General features: G+C 42.1%; 1 protein-coding gene across 1 annotated transcript in view; it reads right to left on the bottom strand.

The window, feature by feature from the left end:
• Window positions 1-15,017, bottom strand: part of LOC124805453 (gonadotropin-releasing hormone receptor-like) — a 605,403-nt gene that overhangs the window by 411,116 nt on the left and 179,270 nt on the right. The gene's annotated exons all lie outside the window — the stretch shown is intronic.

The following is a 15,017-nucleotide window of genomic DNA, read 5'->3' as shown; positions in this document are numbered from 1 at the left end:
ATAGGATTAAGATGAAGAAGCTGTTCATCGATTCTGTTGATCCGTTTCCAGGGTCGTGGGTAGGAAACAAGTATGATCTGGAATGCGTGGATAATTTTCAAGGTTCTAATGATTGATTCCTACAAGTACTACCACCGTAGAAGTTGCAATGTATTCGTTGAAGACAGCTTTAGCACCTTTGGTCCATGTAAAGCTTTAGTATCCGGTAATTCCAACACATTTACATTTAGAGGTTTCAAGGAGTTTTGTTTTTGGTTCGGAATAAAATAACCAACCACCACAACTTGCTTCCAAACACATATTTCGCAGACAGAGGTACGCGTAATATGCAGATGGCGTTAGTTGCGTAGCGTCACTTACATCTCACAAACTGGGACGAGACTGGCATAGTAAATGCACATATTTAATACAGCTAAGCATGAGATGCACAGAGAGACGTCAGTGGGCTTGATGCTCACTTTTAGGTCCAATTTCCCATTAGCTGAATTATGATGTATTGAAGAACTACTACCCAGCGAGATATCTCGCAAGGATTTCAGGGAAATGTAACAGAGAGCCCAGAAAAATATACTGGCCGCGTGTCAGTAAGCTCTCAGTATTACAACCGGTGAAGGAATCTCAGTCCGTTTACATTTGAGAATCGTGTTTCCTCCGAGATTCTGGCAAAATGATTAGAGCGGGGGTCAAGTAGATGGGTAGACGGTTGCCATACTTTAAGGGGGACTCTAAAAGCGTCAGTTTTGTGACTCTGATCACGGTCTAATTAAAAATTCGACAATGGTAGGTGATGGCAGGTCACACACTTCCCAACTTAAACGTCGTATGATGAGGAGGGATGTATAGTGTGCGTTGCCATTGCGATGATATTTTGTCTCCTTATGTTTAAGTCTTTGTTATGGTTACTTGGTAGTGACCTTCCGTCTGCCAAGTGTGATAGGAGGAGGCAAGATTTTCTATTGTCGTCAGAATATGAAGGCGTTGAGGGACACATTTTAATAATATCAGTGGTGTATCTTTCTTTTATTTCTAAAATGTGCATTGCTACTACGTCTAAGAATCTCCAGTATCTCTAATGCTGTTTTAAATTTTATTGTTTACGATGGAGACTACAGCTAAATTTCGTGTCTGCCTCGTATTTCGCCAATTCTACACTAATAATTATTGTTGAAGTTATAGCGATCCGGTTGGGAATTATTGTTTGCTAGATCACACTTGCAGTAACTTTCGTCCTGTCTCCATATTATCTTCGGTACTACGTACGCACCGCTTCCATCTGACTTCTTTATCTTTCTCCTTTCTATGTACTGTACAATGAAATGCTCCTTAAGTGCATTTTATTATTTCTGTGGTATTTAACCATATAAAGGCAACGTGTATTATTAGACGACATTAAACAGATTTTTGTAAATCAAATAAATAATTGTTCTCTGTCACAAAACTGATAATGTTATGTCTTGTGACTATGTGTATAGAAAAGGTCGCATGTGGCGCAACGTCGGTTCATGTGGCGACGAGTATCTCGTTTCGCGAAAATCTGTAAAATGACGAAATCTTCTGTTGTAATATTGCGGGGTGAATGTTGCACACCGAAAGACAACAGTATGTTTTCGCATCCAGTTCTGCTAAACTGAACACTTGTATTGAACTCGACTGAAGCAGAAAATTGTGTGCTTATTAAATGAAAGTTCAGAACGAAAGTCAGTTCAAGACCCGCATACCAATGTAGTGATTAAAGTTTAGAACGGGCTGAATATAATGGAAGCTCAAAAGAACTGTCAAATTGAAACACGCCTATACCACCCTGAGCAATCAGTAAAGAAATATGAAACTTACATGAAATCCAGTTGAAATAGTAAATGAAATCTGCTAAGTATGTAAAATAATCGTGAGCTATAAAAGCTTATATCAGTGACATTCCAACATTTGTGTACATGGCGGGTAACATGAGTTGTAGTTATATATTTCAATCACAGTGCTAGATGGAAGCAAAACATGGACATTAGAGGAAGGGAAAGGAGACGTTTTGTATGTCGTGACAGAAAGATATGAAACAACAAATCGAAGTATAAAGCAGCCACTGTGAATTTGTGAGATAGCGTGGACGAAGAAACGATTCAATAGAATGTCCACAAAGTAGAAATGGGTATCGAGTTCATGGATCAGAATTCTGGAATAGTTTGCGGAAACCAGGCTGTAAGAAATCCACCCAGTGGTTCTTTCCACGGTCCTCCAACAACTGAGCCAAGACTTCAATGTCCTTGACTTCAACAGGGCGATAATTTGCAACATTTTTATTTTTTGCCAATAAAAGAAATAGGTTCACATGCCACATGCTGGACGTACTAATTAGTCGATGAAATGAAACAAATGGCTGAAAACTGCGTGGGGCGACGAATACGGGGAAGATACTGACATCGTTAGCTCTTTATGTACAAATAGAAAGAATAGACTCAGATATAAGCAAATGGAAGAATGCTGAGAAAGGAACTCGTGGAATAAGTGTAGCGTGGATGTCACTGTGTCTGGCTGTGCAAGTTCGCGTTTAGATATACAGGGTGAAAAGTATTTAAGCCGACAAACTCTGGGAGGTTGTAGGGGACATCAAAACAAATATTTTTCCCTAATGTCATTTTTTCCTATGAGGATTATTTACACTGGTGGAGGCCGTATTACGCTCGTCAGTTGTTAGAGGCCGTATTGCGATCTTCAATTGTTAGAGGCCGTATTACGCTCTTCAGTTGTAGGCAACTGCTGTCTTCCAGTGTAGTAGTGCATTGTCTGTGTTTACTAATGGAGCGATACACCTGGAGTGAGTACACTGATATGGTTGGTGCGTACTACGTAGCGCACCACAACGGACAAGCTACACAGCGGGTTTATCAACAACAATATCCTAATCGCCGTATCCCGCATCATTTGACCTTTGCTGCTGTGTACCAACGTCTGCGTGAGACTGGGTCATTTAGCAGATTACCTGGACAGGGACGCCGTCGCACGGTAAGAACGTTGCAATTTGAGGAAGCTGTCTTGCAGCATGTGGAGCGGGATCCTTCAATCAGTGCGGTTCTTCCTTAATGTGTGGGTCGGTGTTGTTGGGGACTGTTTAATTGGGCCGTATCTGCTACCTAGACCATTAAATGGCAGGCACTATTACAATTTTCTCGCCAGAGCATTGCCAGAATTGCTGGAAGACGTCCCGGTCCCAACAGGACAACGCATGTGGTTCCAACAAGACGGGGTGCCGCCACATTTGGGTCGTCGTGTGCGTCGATTCCTGGACCGACGGTTCCCAGAAACGTGGATTGGCAGAGGTGGTCCTGTACCATGGCCTGCTCGATCCCCAGATATGTCCCCTCTGGACTTTTTTGTGTGGGGCTAGATGCGCAATCCTGTTTGCGCAACTCCTGTTACATCAGAAGAGGATCTGGTTGCCCTGATAGTAGCAGCAGTAGGAACAATTCAGGATACTCCTGGGATTTTTGCCCATGTCAGACAGAACATGATCCGACGGTGTAAACTTTGTTTTCGTGTCAATGGAGGCATTTTTGAACCTCTAATGTAATTGAAATTGGGTTGTGCTGATCTGTTGTCTCTTGGTCATAAAAAATGGAAAAGTGTTTGTTCGTTTAATTAATTTGCGACCAGAGAAATCTTCCTCTACCGGTTTAAATACTCCTCATAGGAAGAAATGACATTAGCGAAAAATATTTGTTTTGATGTCCCCTACAACCTCCCAGAGTTTGTCGGTTTAAATTATTTTCACCCTGTATGGAACGGCTGAGGCAGGCTGCTTCTGTAGCGTAAGCAGCAGAAAAAGACGCTGGGAGGCAGCGTTTGGTCGACGGGATGCCGTAGCGTGTAATTGGAACATGGGGAGCATGAACGAGAACGGCCTGAAGCTGCAAAGGTGTTAGTTTGTCGCCATTTCGTGGCTCGGGAGTCCGTAAAATATGTTGCGTTTTACTCAAAGCGCTTTTCGCAGTTGTAATGTCAAACCTACGGCGCGTAGCACTGCCTACTCATTACCATAAATTTCTTTTATTCTTAGAGGAAATACACGTGTACCGTCAAAATTAAAGCCTGTTAATCACGGGCGTAACACTACACACCATTCATTGGTAAGTTATATCCACCTTCCGCAACTTTACCGAAGTTTCAGATTAATTCACTCACACAAAGGCTGCAAATTCCAGTTATCTCGCTTCACTTTCCTTCTAAAAGTTGGGTGCTTTGTTTGATGAATTTATTGATATTCTAAGGGGCTATGCTCCTTGTTTTAATTTCGTTGTTATTATTTGGCTTTCGTTTTTGTATTATTTCTGTTTAGTGGGAGAATCGAAGAAAATATCGGGGCAAAGGCTTGGACAGTTTCTTCTCCTAAAATCAAGCAGGTTTTTCATGCAGTTTTATTAAAAATAGATTCTTTCAGTTTCGTTTTATCGAAGTTTGACGAATCTCGCATTGTGCAATTTATCAGCTCAGCATACTTCTATAAAAGCTACTACAATGGAGTGAATCTGAAGTTCCTGATCTAAGAGCATCACATTATTCCAACAAATAAAAATTTATATAGGTACTGCGACTACACATGCTCTGCAATCGTTTCTGCAGAAACTGCTCAGGTTAATGTCGCGTAGAAAGTGGTCTTTATGTAACGTTGTTACTTTAATTTGTTATGAAAGCGGTGCTGATATTCAAGACCATAAAAGTGAGTTAAAGCTGTGAGCTGTCTGGGGAAGTTAACCTTGCATTACTGAGCAACTGTTTCACCAGGTATCCAGTCTAGCTTACCAAATTCCCAACCAGACTAACATTAATTATAATCTTTTAATAGTCATACGACAACCGGTGATTATATATATATATAAATAAGAGAATTTAAATAAAAGGAAATAAATCAGTTTATATTTGGAAATTTATTTTAACTTTGATCATTGAAATTTCAGCATATTAAACTTGAGTCATAACTAAGCTGGTGCCTTATTTAGGATTGTGAAAATGTGAATTTGTAATCTTACAGAACACATCAAATATGGAGCCAAGATTGTGAGACTGCATACAACACTGCATTCATAAAATAACACAAGAAGAACGTTGAAACATATGCAAGAGGAAATTAACCACAACCAACCGATTCAATTTTCACCCAAAGAAGTTATGTTCGTAGCACAATCCTGTCCGTCATGTAATTACCACACACTGGTATACTAAATTCGTACTAACTCTCTGTGAAATCTTCCTGAAAAGAATAGCTGAGGGCTACTTTGATGCTTTCACCACATGCTTCACGTGGTCAACTTGGTTTACACAAAGAGTGTAACTCCATAATAATTTTGATAATTAAAATAAATTACATCGAAACGCTATTTACTAAAGAAAAACCTCGAACTGGTTACTATCGTCTTACTATTAACCTGATGGGTCAAACAGTTGTATAAGCACGTGGTACTGGTCTCATAAAGTACACCCCACGTGGGTTGAACATAAAGAAAAGTTGCTATATTGAAAAATATTGTCAAGACAAGACGTTATAATCACACGAGCATTCGCATTTAAGACTGATGATCTTAGTTAGAGTTACTGATCAACACGTGGTTCCACATTACTCACAAAGTAGTGACAAAGCAACTACCGGAAGATATTCTGAACTTCACACGCGAATTACACTGCGTTGCAATTTAAGATAACATTAGATATTTTAGAACTAAAACTGAAATAAAGGTGATTAAATTTTCAGTTAGGCTGAACTTAAGAAATCCATTGTCCTACGGACTTAGCAGACACGCGCTTAGCCGGAGATCTTACCACTTCAGATGCTCGCCGCGGGCAGACTGCCCTGCGCTCCTACCGAGCGTGCTTCCCAAATACAAACGGAAGTGACCAGAGAGGCAGCTCCCTATACCAACATGACAAGGGATGGACAGGACCATACTAAGAATAGAAACCTCTCTGCTTTTAGAAAGCGTAGCTACCTGTTCCGACGTTGGTCCTACTGTTCTCTAGCAGACAGGCTTGTCTGCTACCATCCAGCATGCAACTACAAATACTTTTGCCCATTCATCCTCTCACACAGAAGGGAAGGGGGATGACAGTATCTTATCATATACAGTATACAAACGAAAGCGGATGTAGGTTCCGTACGAGACTGTGTGACATGAATTACATATAAACTTTGCTTTAAAGTGTAGTAGTGTGACAGATAGTTCTTGTTTATGTGTAAAAACAACACGTTACACTGCTCAGTCTCCTCCCAGATAGTCAGAAACGGCACAGTAAATTTAGAAGAGGAATTTATGCCGTAAATGACAACATATTTAAGAAATTAACACGAAAGGAATCCAACAGAGACGTTTCATTTAGTGCGAATCAACAACGAAGACCGATAATTATAGTTGAGATTCGTTGTTTTCAAAAATGGTTCAAATGTCTCTGAGCACTTAACACCTGCGGTCATCAGTCCCCTAGAACTTAGAACTACTTAAACCTTACTAACCTATGGACATCACACACATCCATGCCCGAGGCAGGATTCGAATCTGGTAAAGTACATCAGTGAATCTGATTCCAATAGTCTTTCATCATTCCTCTGTGAAGTGGATGGTAGGTACCAAGAGAGCTATTGTAATATTTGAAACTGAAAAGCAATCTATTGCCTCGCGTATTCGATGACGTAGTTGTCAGAAGTCAGAATCAATATCACTATATGTTGGGTTATATTTCTCCACGTACATACTTAATGGTAGTCCCCACCATGAAGAAAGCAAGATTTTTCAATGCGTCAAACGTTATTTGTCAACGCCCGTCTGTGAATTCCTAGTATGGCACTATCCCACTCACTGATGATTGAAATATTTTTTGTCCATTTCCGTGGCGCCCTTGTATGGATTATCGTCAATGAAATTACGGGGAACACGGTGATTCAGTGCAGTCTTGCTGCTTTCCGGAAATATGGAAGTGACCAACGAACTTACGAGACTCAAACAAGACGCAAGACGCAAACGAAAATTATATCAAAGGGCGATAGCAGATAGGGACCGACGAATAAGACTTGAAGCATATAGGCATGCACAAGACTTATACAGACAGACCCTATACAACACGCGTAGACAACAATGGGAGCTATTTGTAACAACACAAACAGAGCAAAATATATGGGGGGAACCATACAAAATATTGACAGAGAAAATAAAAACCCCACTAGTTCCGGGAACGCTAAGGCAGGATGACGGCACGATGACGAGGGGATGGAGGAATACAGCGGAGTTTCTGCTGTATAAACTGCTCCCTGACGACGTTATCGATACAGACACACAATATCATGCAACACTAAGAGGAAACCTACACACACCATGCAACACTGCAACTGTCACCTGTCCTTTTGCGCAAGAAGAGGTTGCGCTAGCAATCTCAGAGCTCAAAAACAAAAAAGCACCTGGACCAGATGGTATCCACTCGGAAACACTGAAAAAACTAGCACCGCAGATCACCCCGTTCCTAACAACGTTACTGAACGATGCCTTACGGCTGGGCAGGGTACCTGCAGTATGGAAAACCTCCAAAGCAGTCATTATTAAGAAATCAGCGGACAGGGATCCTTCAGATCCAAAGACTTACAGGCCAATATGCCTAATAAACACCCTAGCAAAGATTCAGGAGAAGCTACTGTGCAAGCGCCTGCAAACACACAGAGCTCTCAGGGGTATGAGCCAACACCAGTTCGGCTTCAGAGCGGGCAGATCAATAGATGATGCCATCAACCAGGCCCTGCACATAGTTAACACCACAAAACAGAAATACGCCATGGCAATAATGATTGACATTGCCGGAGCTTTTGATAATCTTTGGTGGCCAGCACTGTTTCAGAGGCTAAGACATCTGGAGGTACCGCAACCACTGTACAACAGTTTTCTGGACTACTGTAAAGAACGAGTAGTCGAATGGCAGATGGACAGCCGGAAAGTAATTAAAAGAATTACCAAAGGCTGTCCTCAAGGGTCGATCTGCGGCCCCATCTTCTGGGACATAATCGAACCCCTCCTACAACTTCTGGATGGGGATGACAGGTCAGACGGAATTGTCGCCTACGCAGATGATCTATTAGTTGTAGTCACTGCAAACAACAGAGCCCAGTTAGAAGAGAAAGCCAGTGGATTACTACAAACAATTACTCAGTGGTGTCACAACAACAAACTCAGGATAGCCGAAAACAAAACAACATACACTTTACTGAAAGGATCACTCCAAAGGAATCCTTCGGTTAAAATTGGGGACACAAACATCAAACGAGCACGCATTACGCGCTATCTTGGGGTACACATAGATGAAAAATTGAATTTCCACGAACACATAAGGCTAACAACAGACAAAGCAGAAAAAATACTCCACAAACTGGTGAGGCTAAATTCAAAACAGTACAGACTACCTCTACCAGTCATACGTACATACCACTGTGCGCTCTTCGAATCAGTACTCAGCTTTGCAGCTAGCACGTGGGCACATAGACTGAACGTGGTCACCAACAAAGCATCCGTCAGACGAGGGCAGAGAAGTGTCCTACTTAGGCTATCTGGAGCCTTCGGTACCACATCTGCGGATGCACTGTGTGTGGTGCTAGGAATATGCCCCATAGATATCACAATCAAATACAGAGCTGCAAGGTACTGGTTAAAGGTGGGGAGACTAGATAAGGTACACACAATAACCGGTGTGCCCATAGAGACGATACGTCACCTTAAAAGTTGGCGTTTGGATACATGGCAAGGTGAGTGGGATGTAAGTGATAAGGGACGTAGATTGCAGAACTTCCTCCCTGACATAAGGGAGCGGTTGAGAATGAGACATATCGATCCCAGCCGCGGTATGGTACATTTCTTAACCGGGCACGGACCTTATCCCACGCACTTAAACCGCATGAGTCTGAGGCAGACACCTACATGCACATGCGGGGAAGAAGGTTCCCCAGAACACACTGTCTTTTTCTGCGGGCAATACGCGAACAATAGACATACACTACACTTAGATTACACAGATACAGACATAGATATATACACAGCAATAAGAGACGAAGAACAATGGGCACAATTAAACGCACTGACAAACAGTATTTCAAAAACAACACATGAAGAGTATATGCGGACACGACGTCACAGACATGCCTATGTGCAGCGTAACAAATGTCCAGGGGATGGACAGCGATACCCACAGTGACAGCGAAAATAGTGACAATGAGGAGGAACAGGAGGAGGAAGCTGAGATGTGACAGTAAATAAGTAAATTGCTGGCAATCTAGCCAAGAAAACACCAAATGCTGTACATGGATGCGCACCTAATGTAGTTAATACATAGGATTAGTAACAAATAGGATAAGAAACATTTCTCTACTAATAACCATTTGTGTGTGTGTGTGTGTGTGTGTGTGTGTGTGTGTGTGTGTGTGTGTGTGACTGGCGGTCAACGGCTCGATGAAACCATTCCGAGGTATTCACCGTCAGTCACACTCGGTGATGGTACTAACAAATCTCTCATCTATCCTATCTTCTTTTTATATTCTTCTTAAAAACAACAAAATTTTATTTATATTTCAACCTCAAATTATTGTTATTTTGAATCATTCTTTGTAAATATTGTAGATAAAACAAAAGGAAAGAAAACTGTAAAAAGATGAAAAACGAAAATTGTAAGATGTACGACCTGTTTTAAACATCAGGTAACAGGTCTATAATTTGGCAATAAATAAAAAAAAATAAAAAACATAAAGATCCATTCACAGGTTTTCTCGTCTACTGCTTCCAACATCGTGTAATGGCGTTATGTATATGTCTCAAAAAAATGTTCAACGCGACAGTGTTCAGGGGCTTATATGAGTTGTTAGTCGTCCACTTTCATAGCTGCGACAAAGGATGCAAATTTATCAATATATCATCTGGTAACTAACAAATTTAAAACCGCTTTTGTTTTATGATAAACAAAAAGATCTAACCAATAAATTTCTCGAAAGATTTGCAGGAGTATCCGCGTATAATTCAGTGTTAGTGTGTGATACTTTGAATAATGAAATCAGATAGTGGAATATGTGTAAATGGAAATGCAGTAATTAATTTCAGCCATAATACAATTGCATTAAGCTAAACGTGTTTGCTGCTGCTTTATGGTGGGTTACGCCAGTTACATATTTTGTAGGTTCCGCTTCCGTGACGCAGCGTTTTCATCAAATTAATGTCAGATTGCATCCAACTGTAATGACGCAAGCGTAAGCGTAAATACATGATTCCATGGTGGTGTACTTTTTGACTGAGAGGTGTGTTAGTTCCATTTGCCGGTGTAATCACTTAATAATTACCTACCATATTAAGCCAACTCATCCTATTAGCAGTCTTATTCAGATATATTCTTTACACACCCTGTGCTCAAACAGAGTTACTAGAATGTGAGACCGGTATATATGTCCCCTTCTTCATCATTCCCCGATGTAATATTCCGAAATGGCTGCGAAAATGACCTTTATTATTTGTGGAAATAATGCATAGAGATTACTAATTTGTCTTATTTTCAACTTTACACTAAAACTTTACACGTCATAAAAGGGACTGATTTCTGACTACAAAATACGAATGAAGTACGACAGTATAAAACACATACTGCGAAAATAAAAGGACTATAGTACATTAAACGGAAACTCTGAGCCTATTATACCATACGACTTGTTTTCCTATGGAAGGGCTTGTCTAGAGTCAGATTCTGGAATGTCGTAGCGCTGGACGTCGGTGGACACTGTCATCGTATATTGCAACAGTTTTCAGACGAATGAGAAATCGATGAGTTATAAACAGTTCCAATGGGTAACATATGACTGAGTGAGGACGGATTTTGAAGAAATGTCCCATGAACTTGTATCCGAAAATGGACGGTGTGCGTGCAACGACAACAGATGCTCCTGGAACTCAGTACACAGGTGCATTGCATCCAAGTCAGAGCAGATGACCTCCACGGCATTGCAGGTAATACCGATAGTATCGGTTGTCATGGAGGATACAGATAGTCATACTTGTAGAAGATAAGCGGAAGGGAAAGCGACGTTTGCGGTTTTTAGGTGACCAGGATTCCTGAGCACGTTGTCATCGAGCGTGATCTACGCACGAGGGTTGCAACTCTAATAGTGTCAACTATTTATTTACAGCTCGTACAAAATAGATACATATTTCAAAGTTTTACTTACTTTCAAAGTACTCTCACTTCTGTCTCTATGCTGTTCATTTTTGGAACACAACCTACGACCAGCTTAGAGACAGAATTGATGACAGTTTCTGCAGGACCTAAACATCATTTTGCAGGACAATGCTCAAGCACGTACATTGCAAGCTGTTACTGATTTGTTTGACTGATGGGGCTGCTAAGTGCTATACCACCTACTGCACTCCCCTGATTTAAGCCCTCGTGTGTTCAACTCGATTTCTAAACTGAAGGAAACACTTCACGGCGTTCGCTTCAGAACTGCTACAAATTCATCGGGCAATATACCGCGCCGCTCGAACTATCAACGCAACTACCACTGCTAATAGTATCCTACGACTTCCACATTGATGGCAACGGGTTATGCGCAATGCTGGTGACTACTCTGAAGGTCATTAAAACTTTTAAACACGTATCTACTTTGTACGATCTGTAAATACATAGCTGCCACTATAAAAGCTCCAACCCTCGTACGAATATCACATATGGAGAGAGAGAACGATTAAGTATTTTACAGCATAGCTAAGGGCGGCGATTATACGAGACATCAAACAGATTATGTGAAAAGGTGCCGCAACGTAACTTAGAGAGCCCGACGAAACAGGACTCAACTACGAGAAGACGCAGGCTGCCAGAGGCACCACAAGTGAGATGGTCCTAGGGCAGCAAGAAGAACATCAGTGGTTCGCATTACGACCTAAATACTGTCAAAGAGAACAAGCAAGGATTAAATAACTCAGATCATATGAGACATAGCTTATTAGCTCCACGTCGTTGTATGGGGAACAAATTAAGTACCACCCCACAATAGGACGTTAAACACGCTGCTCAGGTGCGTTGAAGAATAATATTGCATGTACAGTTCCTCAGTTATAATCCACTGCACTATACAGGGTGAGTCACCTAACATTACCGCTGGATATATTTCGTAAACCACATCAAATACTGACGAATCGATTCCACAGACCGAACTTGAGGAGAGGGGCAAGTGTAATTGGTTAATACAAACCATAGAAAAATTCACGGAAGTATGTTTTTTTACACAAACCTACGTTTTTTTAAATGCAACCAAGTTAGTTTTGTTAGCACATCTGAACATATAAACAAATACGTAATCAGTGCCGTTTGTTGCATTGTAAAATGTTAATTACATCCGGAGATATTGTAACCTAAAGTTGACACTTGAGTACCACTCCTCCGCTCTTCGATCGTGTGTATCGAAGAGCACCGAATTACGTAGGGATCCAAAGGGAACGGTGATGGACCTTAGGTACAGAAGAGGCTGGAACAGCACATTACGTCCACATGCTAACATCTTTTTATCGGTCTTTTTCACTGACGCACATGTACATTACCATGAGGGGTGAGGTACACCCCCCCCCCCCCCCCCCAGAAGGGATGGAAATGGTTAAAATATTAACCTTGCCACCGAAGCTGCAACTTGATTTTAACTTCTAAGAAAAGTGTTACAGTGAAAGGGTGGCAACTTTATATACTAAAATGGTCATTTAAATGAAAGCCCATGAAATTCAATGTTATATAAAATTCTACAAGGTTGGCCAAACAGTAGTTAAGATATCGCCTCTCAAGATCATAGGCAATAATATCAAAGGTTCCAAAGATAAAAACGTATTTCAGGTGTTAGGCCGTTACACTCCAAGCAATAAATTCGTTAACACACCAAATCCGACAAACATGACAGAGGCAGCTACTAACGTACGGTAGATTGATAGGGAGATTACCGAACAACCCGAATCGCAGGTTGCTCTAACCCACCCCTACTCCACAAGGGAAAAACGGACCACCCAATTTATAAACAACCACCTTCCCGCGGGTGGGCAAACGGAGAAGAATGGTGGGACGAACCCAAAGCAAGACGGCTGGTAACCTCACCAAGAAAACATGTAGAATTTAACAACAGTAAATCAAACAAGATATCACCAACCACTTAACTTCTAATAAACTGCGATTTCTCGAGAAGACCTGGCGCAGCACCCCCAAATCGCTCTCCCGAACCGTCTGCTGCCAGCCACTTCAACGGACGCAGGAAGGCGCGCCGATCTCCCGTCTCACGGCGTCGCAGCTCGCACCGGCCAGACTGATGTCGTGGGTTGACTCCTGTTGCTCTCGTGTCGACCGTGAAGCCACTACCCCTCGCTATACGCCGCGGCCCACTGGACTCACGTGGCGACCCTACATGCGCCGACGATCAAGACGGACAAGTCATCTTATGTCTCAGTGCGCGATCGACCAACCGATCGATCCCACCGCCAATGACCATTGCCTGAGCAAACTCGAGCAGACTGGCAGTCTAACGCACAGACTCAGATGCAGGAACTAAGCCCCTACCGGACGACCACTCGCTGAGTTCTCTTATTGGCGGAGTGGAAAGACTCTCATTTTGCCGGCTTTAAAGATTGATCCGGACGACAGTCATACTAGCACTCCGAACGACAGAGACTAACTGCCTAACAAATGCGGACGAGAGACAGACTAGCAAGCTGGGGACGAGAGACTGATGCAGACTGACCAGACTGACCGACTGGCGAGCTCATAGCGCCCCTTAAATGCACGTGAACTGGCAACCTTTCCCACCAGAGGGAGACACCAAAGCTGCGAGTGCCACAGCGGCGCCACCGCCAGAAACGGAGGACGACTGCTTCACACTACGCGCTGCGGCGCGCTCTTCAAAACAGCATTTTTTACTACGGCTCAGTTGTTTATCGAGGGCATTGTTAAGAGAACAAGGGTTCGAGATGTGAGACAACGGGTCGACGCCGCAGTATAGGCGGTAACATCTGTCATGCTTATTAACACGAGGCGAGAAGTGGAGTACCGTTTTAATACCTGTCGAGATACAGTGCCCACGTTGAATAGTATCAACATGCATAAAAATGTTCCAGCCCCTGTGTACACTGCTGGACGAATGAAGTTATAAATCTTCATAGATGCTGAATTATAAACAAATATTTTTGTATACCTTTGGCCCGGACACTCAGTATTTTATACCACTGTAAATACATACATGCAAGTGAGTACAATGGAATAGGAATGTATGTGGTATACAATGACAGGTAGCGCATCTGCGAAACAGTACCATGTGTCACAGAGAACCGGATCAGAAGACTTCGCTTTGGTAAACAAACACACTGCGGGCTGACAGACGGATCTACCCCTGCATCTACTGGACCACCCTGAAATTCACGCTTAAGCGCCTGGCAGAGGAATCATTGAACCACCTTCAGACTATTTCTCAACTGTGACACTACTGAAAAGTGCGTGGAAGCAACGTCCACTTAAAACTTTTCTTGCGAGCTATGATTTCTGTTATTTTATTATTAAGAACATTTCTGCCTCTCTAGGTGAGCGTCAACAATTAATTTTTGCATGCGGAAAAGAAAGTTGGCGTTTGAAATTCCGTGATAAGATCTCAATCCAAAGAAAAACGCCTTTGTTTTAATGGCTGTACCTGAACTCGCGTTTCGTACCCGTGACACTCCCCCATTTATTTCCTGTAAATAGAAAACGAGCTGTCCTTCTTTGAATTTTTTTCGATGTCCTCCGTTAATCCTATCAGTTATGGATCCCATACCGGCATCAATACTCCAGAAGACGACACACAATCGTAGTGTAGGCAGTCCCTTTAGTGGACTTATTGCATCTTCTGCCAATAAAACGCAGTCTTTGGTTTGCTTTTCTCTCAACATTGTGTATGTGATCGTTCCAATTTCTGTTTTGTTCGTAATTGCAGTCCCTGGGTATTTAGGCGAATTTACAGGTTTCAGATC

This window comes from Schistocerca piceifrons, chromosome 7, assembly GCF_021461385.2.
Source record: "Schistocerca piceifrons isolate TAMUIC-IGC-003096 chromosome 7, iqSchPice1.1, whole genome shotgun sequence".
In the NCBI taxonomy this organism is placed as follows: Eukaryota; Metazoa; Arthropoda; class Insecta; order Orthoptera; family Acrididae; genus Schistocerca; species Schistocerca piceifrons.
Note: the sequence above shows the minus strand (reverse complement) of the source record. Positions and strands in the feature narration are given on the sequence as shown.